This window comes from Papilio polytes, unplaced genomic scaffold, assembly GCF_000836215.1.
Source record: "Papilio polytes unplaced genomic scaffold, Ppol_1.0 DF821289.1, whole genome shotgun sequence".
Classification (NCBI taxonomy): domain Eukaryota; kingdom Metazoa; phylum Arthropoda; class Insecta; order Lepidoptera; family Papilionidae; genus Papilio; species Papilio polytes.
In genome coordinates this window covers 1169518-1176975 of record NW_013527915.1, presented here as the reverse complement: position 1 = coordinate 1176975, position 7458 = coordinate 1169518, and positions in this window count along the sequence as shown.

Here is a 7458-nt window from a genome sequence, read left to right as displayed (position 1 = left end):
TCACTAGGTATCACTTTGGAATTTTTAACTTTGATTACACTGGATTTCTGAACTAGGAGGTAATCAATTTGTGTTTTAAATCTGCCACTATAACTACCCTTAAGGTATGTGATTACTAAAAAGTGACTGTGGTTCTTATATCCTGACCCGATTATAACGATAAGAGCGGGCGCACACCTTTGAATAAACAATCTCACAAATGTTGTGCGATTGTCGATTGTTTCGCAGCAAATTCAACTATTTAGTTGCTCAATTAAAAATCATAAATAAAATCCATATAGGCTAATAGGAATAGAAATGAGACTAAATACTTGTGCGATATTTTAGTAAAAGGTGCGCGCTCTTAGTGATAATATTGGAATCATACGAAGTAAAATTTTTACTAAGTCACTTCAGGACAGTACATTAAAAAAATGAAAACCAACTAAACAAAGATCATTTATTTCAAATGTCTGGTCGTAAGCGAGTTGCATGTTTGAACGTTTGTAAGGTTTTAATACTATCTTAATTTTAAAATGTTAATTCAGCTGGTAGGTGGACGTATCCGCCGACGTTGCGATCTTGCGGGCTCCTGCGGCCCCACAATTGTTACGTAAACGTATCCGGAAATCTTAGACACGTATCTGTTGCAACTTGATAAATTGCCACAAGAAATTAAACGTCAACGGAAAAGCTCTGAATTTTCCTTTATATTCCACGTAAGATATTTTAGCGACGAATTTTACTTAGATGTTACATGTCCGGATATCTTGTCTACAATTTAAAAATTTCGGGAAAATATTTCCGCAGAGAATTCCTTTACCTGCTCATTACATAATTTATAGCGACACAAAAGCTGTCAACGGAGATTGGATATTGGGTATAAGGTACCGCTTCTTGTGGTTTTTAAATTATTTTATGTTAAATTTCAATGCTATCTTATTGGCAAAAGAAATGCTTTATGGCGTTTTATACCTTTAATAAATATAAGTATATCTAGGTTAGATACATTTTGGGGTGAAATTGAAATAACGGTGATGTAATATTTAACCTGTCATAAATACTTCCTACAGATTTACTTAAGATAATAGCTTGTAAATTCCTATTGATTGTTTCAATTTATAGGATAGAATTCAATTAGTACATAATTATTGTAAGTATTTTATTTTGTTGAATATTGTCCTTTTCGTTGTCGGCCATCTTTGTCATTACGTAGTGGAGTGTCGGCCGTCACGGCTGAGAGCTCAGAATAATTAGACTTTAAATCAGGAGTAGCGGAGCGATAAGCCGCTCGAATGTGCTATGAATAGTCAATCCTCATTAAATTGTTCGGCTGTATTAGTCTCATTCGTGAGGGCTGTTTAAATACCATTACGTTGCGTTTATACTTCTCATTATTTCATGTAACCTTTGGGAAGGGACCATCCTTTAACTTTATTGGAGTTAACTGTATTCGAGAAAATTAAATTATCAAAGTCTCATTTACCATATTACTATAAATTATTCAGTTCCGAAAATATTGCAACTTGAAAATCGTCAAGAGACGACTAAAATATTTTCTAAATCCGTAGATTAGCCTTATTGTAATTTTTGATTACTTACATTCATTGCTATTCAAATAGAACAAAATAATGCGCTTCTCTATATAAGATGAGTAATTACAATATCTTAAATTATTCAGCGATACCAACGCGCACATGTTGCACTGTTAGGTCAAAATATTTTCTTAAAACAATGATTACTGATTCCCTTAATACATTTAGTGAGAGAAATCTGTATTTGGGAGCTGCTGAAACTATTTATCGATTAACTGGCAAATTTTAGAAATTAATTAGCGTCTGCGTCTATCGATAGTGAGTCAGCTGAATTATCCGCAGCAACAACGGAGCGCTGTGAGTGACACGGCGACGGCGAGGGTCTGATGTCTGTTGCATCATAATACGAGGCGAAATTAACGTCAAAGTGCCAATCTCGCATCTCTGTAAGCTTTCAATGTAAGTGATTTAAATTCTGTTTATATTTATCTTGAATGCTTAATACTTACTTTTTTAATTTGATGAATCGCGTATAACAAGAATACCGTTAGTTATGAGTGTGGAGGTACACCGGTAGAGATAAACCTAGAAAGAGATGGATGAGTTATGACAAAGGCAACATGATGAAGAAGGAAGTGATGACTGAGATGACGAATGATAGAGTTATTTAGAGCATGAAAATCAGATGAGCCGACCCTACGGGAGTAGGATTAGATAGGGGATATGATGATTTGTCTTGAATACCAAAGCTAGTAGAAGTAGTAATTTTAGGGAATTACTATTTTGCTTTTTGATTCAGGAATATAAAGTGTTTTAACAACAAACCTAAACACAATTGTAAAAATACAACTTTTACATAACATCGAAGTTCTAAGAAAAGGTTCGATTTTGGCGTTAAGCGTTAAAGTGAGTGAAAGATTCAACATTGCTCCCTCGGGGCCGATTACTTACCGAACTTTTCCTCCAACTCTTCACTTCACGATAACTTGAATTATATTTTTCAAATTCTTTACAACTTCGCTCTACATCGATTGTTATATTTTAACATTCAATCTTGCCGTAAGCCATCGGATATTTGATATTTATGTTAGAGGCACTAAAAATCTTTGTCTTAACGCCTTTTCTTTCATAATATAAAATCTTACTATGAAAATACTACTTTACTTTACTATTACAAAAATCTTTTACGGAACCCTGTTAATTTCACCAACGTTCATCATCACCAGCTCACTATACGTTACCACTGAGGGGTTTGGCAACTACCCTGAGTTAGGGGTGACAAACTTTCATCAACAGCAATATTATTAATGTAAATCAAAACCATTTAGGCCGCAAAATAAGAATAACATTAGGCACATGAAATATATTAGTAACTCCAAGTAAATTTAATTTGAAATGTAGTCGAAGCATTTTTAACCGAAGGCCAGCATCATTGAATTAGGTGTTACATTGGTACAAGGAATTCATAAAACAATGTATATGAGAAGTGGCGTAAATAGTACAAGGTTATATTAATTAAGTACCGGCGCGAGTACCGCACAATAGAATCATTGTTTCAATGCGCGGAATAAGCATACCGTATATGAACTAATAAATCATACTGATTTGATAATGTTAACGGCTACACTTCGGTTTACAAATAGACTAGTTATGCCCGCGACTTTGTCCGCGCGGAATTTAAAAAAAATAGTTAGGCCTATGTGTTCTCTATTCTTCTATACGCTCTGTACTTTGCCAAATATCATGGAGATTCGTTCACCTTATGAGATAATATCAAACATCCATACATTCAACAATTAGTAGGATTTATACAACAGTCAATACCACGAATAACGCACAATTTTCTTGGGAATTAGTTCCATTTTATGCTACAAGTGGCTTCATGGGGATGTAAACTTTAATATGACCAATATTGAATACAGTTTTGAGCAGCGTAGTATTAGACTGTAAACTTAGCTTAATAAAAGATAACTAGATGATAAAAATATAACGAAGGGTCTAACAATGCCATGAGTTTTATATTTTGTGGCCTCTTGTAGACAGAAGTAGTCAGTTTAAATGAATTGTAAAACTTTAAGGACAATAAATTACAACAATATAACTTTATCGAGCGACTCCTTCAGCGTGGAATATAAAAAAAATAACAAAAGTGTGTAGCCTGTGTGTTCTTCCAGATTATCCTCTACATCTATACCAAATTTCATCGAAATCCGTTCAGCCGTTTTGGCTACAAACACTAACAAACATCCATCCAACCACCTAAACTTTCGCATGTATAATTTTAGTATGATATGATTAATCTTAAAGTATTACTTGTACTTTTTAATATCCAGTGGAATATTTAAATGACTTGAATATTTAAAACTGATGTATTCAGAGCTATATGTGGCAGTAAAGCGAACCTCTTAATGCTGCATGTATAATGTTCCTGTTAATTTATTCAGTTCCAGCAGATTGACGGAACAGGTAAAAGCTTTTTTGTTTGTGGAAATACATTTTAACCGGCAAGATAATCGATTCGTTGTCGACGAACCGATAAACCAGGTTAGAATGGCAACTAATAATAATAAAAAACGATTAATGAATAAAAAAATCTATGACTAAAATGTGTAAAAAACAATTGTTAATGTAATAAGTTAAAAATGATTAATTTTAATTAATATTTCAATGAGATTAAATACTCCTAATCTTTGCAATATTAATTCATGTTGAGAATCAGTAATCTGAATTGGGAGATCGCGAGCTCGGTCTCAGCTACTGTATTTAATTAGATCCAACGTACACGATCAAGTCGTTATCCTGACGTATGGTTTCATAAGCATTCCGGATTTGGCCCACTAAATCAAACTGGTTTGATTATTCAGTGCCGGACGGGACATATTTAATTAAACAATATCCCTGCAATTAATTCATGATTATGTAACGACTTTTAACATCTAATAATGTGGTATTACAATTATACCAATCGATTTATTTGAATTGCTTAAAATTTAATTTTAGAGAAGATAAATCTGTTAGGAATATAATAAATTAATGCTTAATTCTGTTTGATTTTAAGACCATTCGCGTTAGGAATTTACCTTAAGCAAATTATCAGACCGTTATTTGTTTTAACTTGTATGAAAAGTTGAGGTAACGTTTGCGAGATCTGATTTGCTTACCGGCTGTTTGCTTTGCAAAACTGTGCTGGGAATTAGATGCCATTTATTTAGCTGCCTTTTGCTTCGAACACTGTGATTTTAAAATTGAAATTCTAATTTAAACTAAAACGATTTAAACAATCGATTAGTTTATTGCCTGCAAATTGCTAATTTTATCGAGTCTTTTGTTTTAAAAACTGCTAATAAATACAGGGATGTATTCTAACAATGAGTGCTTTACAAAGTAACACGTGTACGGTGTTGCGGTGCTAGATAATATAATTGACGTGAAGTATTTATATTCAGCGTCTAGTGCGGTATTACGCACTACGTCGGAACAATGATTCGATTGTTCACTGCTCCCCACTTGCATTTAATTAATAGTACTCGCAGTGGTTGTGATCTATTTTTATTCTGATGCAATGTGTTTTGATTTGCGTGTTTAATAATATTGTTCAATTGCATTAAATGTTATTTTTGAATTCCGCTTGTTAATTTTTCACATTAAAATAACATCTATATCTTTACTAATATAACAAAGCGTAAAACACATTTCTTTATTAAAAGCCCTAAACTTATGACACGCCTTAGGCTACATATTTTGACGCTATTAAACTTAGGGGGTAAATGAATTGGAATAAACCTTTATATGCAAAATGGAACACAAACTCGGGCTGCCAAAATGAAGGAAGCAAGGTTATTATGGCAACGGTGATTTTGACATTTGCAATTCAGAATTTGACGAATGCAAACAATAAAATATTTTTTTTATAATTTAATGTAGATAAAGCCGCACGGGAACAGCTAGTTTATCATAACTTTTTAAAGGTAACGTAAGCGATATCGATGTTTATTTTTAACTAAAAATTTCATTCATTAAAAAAATGCAATAAAAGTACTCTGTAAACAATTGCAAGGCAATTGTATCTCTTCCGACATAGTGCGATGATGTTTAAATTATGAATAAGCATACGTACGAAATGTACACAACTGGTCTTTAATGGAGCAAATGTTGTTTCTGTTATTACAACGATTAAGTCGAGTGACTGCGCCAATAAAGGTGGGCAGTTAGCACCGTGTACCGAGCTCTGCGCACTACAGTTAACTCACACCATTATTTATTGAAGCAAATGAAGATTATCCGACCATTTGAAAACACTAATATTTGTTTTTATATTACGGCGGAGTCTAGATGTATTTTAATGACGTCATTTTGCACTTGTCACGCCTTTTGTATACAACATAGTAAGTGGGATAGTCTTCTAGCCTATGTTCTACATCTCATCTGAGATTACAGAGTTTGTATTTTAATCCAAAACAGAAAGTGGTAAAAAAGTATCACGTATTAAAACAACTCCATCATTTTAAATAACAATATCCACACGGCCTCGGGAAATGGAATAACAAATGAAATTTTGAAATAGGAACAAAAACGCAGTACTATATCTTCGCTTTAATGACGTTGGGTTAGCTCTTTTAGGGGCAAATTGGCCTCCGGGGCGTTGTGATGAATCATTGGCTTTTTATATTGTTGTATCATCGCGGACGGATTAGAGCATAACACTACCTGACCATTTATCATATTTCATTTGGATTGGGAATACTTGTGTTACGTACATTTTTAAAACTTTATTTCATTAAGACCTTTTTCCTCTAGTCGATTCTATCGAACTAGTGAAATTAGGGTTTAAAGCTATACGTAAAATTTACTTTTTAGTTATATGATACCAGTTCCTATGACTCCTTAGATTTCTATAACCAAAGAGAATAAGAAATTCAATTTTAATTTCTACAAAATTTATTGAATTTTTTGTCTGGTTCATGCAATTTTTAATTGTTACAGTAATTTTATTCATAGCTAAATGGGAAAAGTCGTCTTAGGAAAAAAATGCAAGAGTAAATTGGTATCTCTTGCCAACTTTGTAATGAACGACAATACAATTAAACTGATTGGAATATTTTAAACGAGCTTGGCTCACAACGAAATGAATATAATCCTGTATTCACATAGCTTGTTATTTTACAATACATATCGTAGATGCGAAGATTGTAGCAGTTGCTACGTCGTAGCGCTTAACAAATAAAGTAAAAAGAAAGGACTTTCTTTTTAACATTAAATAAATATTGTAGCTTACATTTGACAAAGATGCAAGGGAATAATTGTTGTTAGTATTTTACTGATACTGACAAAAACATTGAAAGTAAAGTTGATTAATTATCAAGTAATGTCTGTAACATACGTTCCATTCTATTACTAAGACAATTCAAAATTGACAAATCAAACATATACAATAAAATATTTTAATGAAAACAACCGTATTTGTAACAAAATAATGGTCGAAAATTTCTAGAAGGTTTTAAATAAATTGTCGGTGCATTTTAGCGTTTCCTTCAAATTAGAGTAAAACAACATTTAAATGACGACTCGCATTTCGCAGAGAGCGTAATTACAACAGCCGAGTCTGAGCCGAGCTACGCGTCGACTGACAGATTTTTGTTATAGTCAAAACTTTTGTAATAGAGTATTATATACACCTATAACAATTGTTTACACATTCCGAGGTACCATAAAGTGCAATTATATCCTATCATTGTTGTTAAAACCAATTAAGGCGCAGTTTTGTTAGCCGCAAGCGTTATGCTTTCCTGTTCACACTTGCCATAACACCTGCATATATGAACCGTTTTCATTAGTCGTTAAGGCCTGCATGCGTTGGGGATTTTTAGAGAGGTAGGCAAAGACCTCTATATGGGTCTTTCTCACTTCTTCTAAATTCATATCTAAGCATCGCACATTGCTTTTG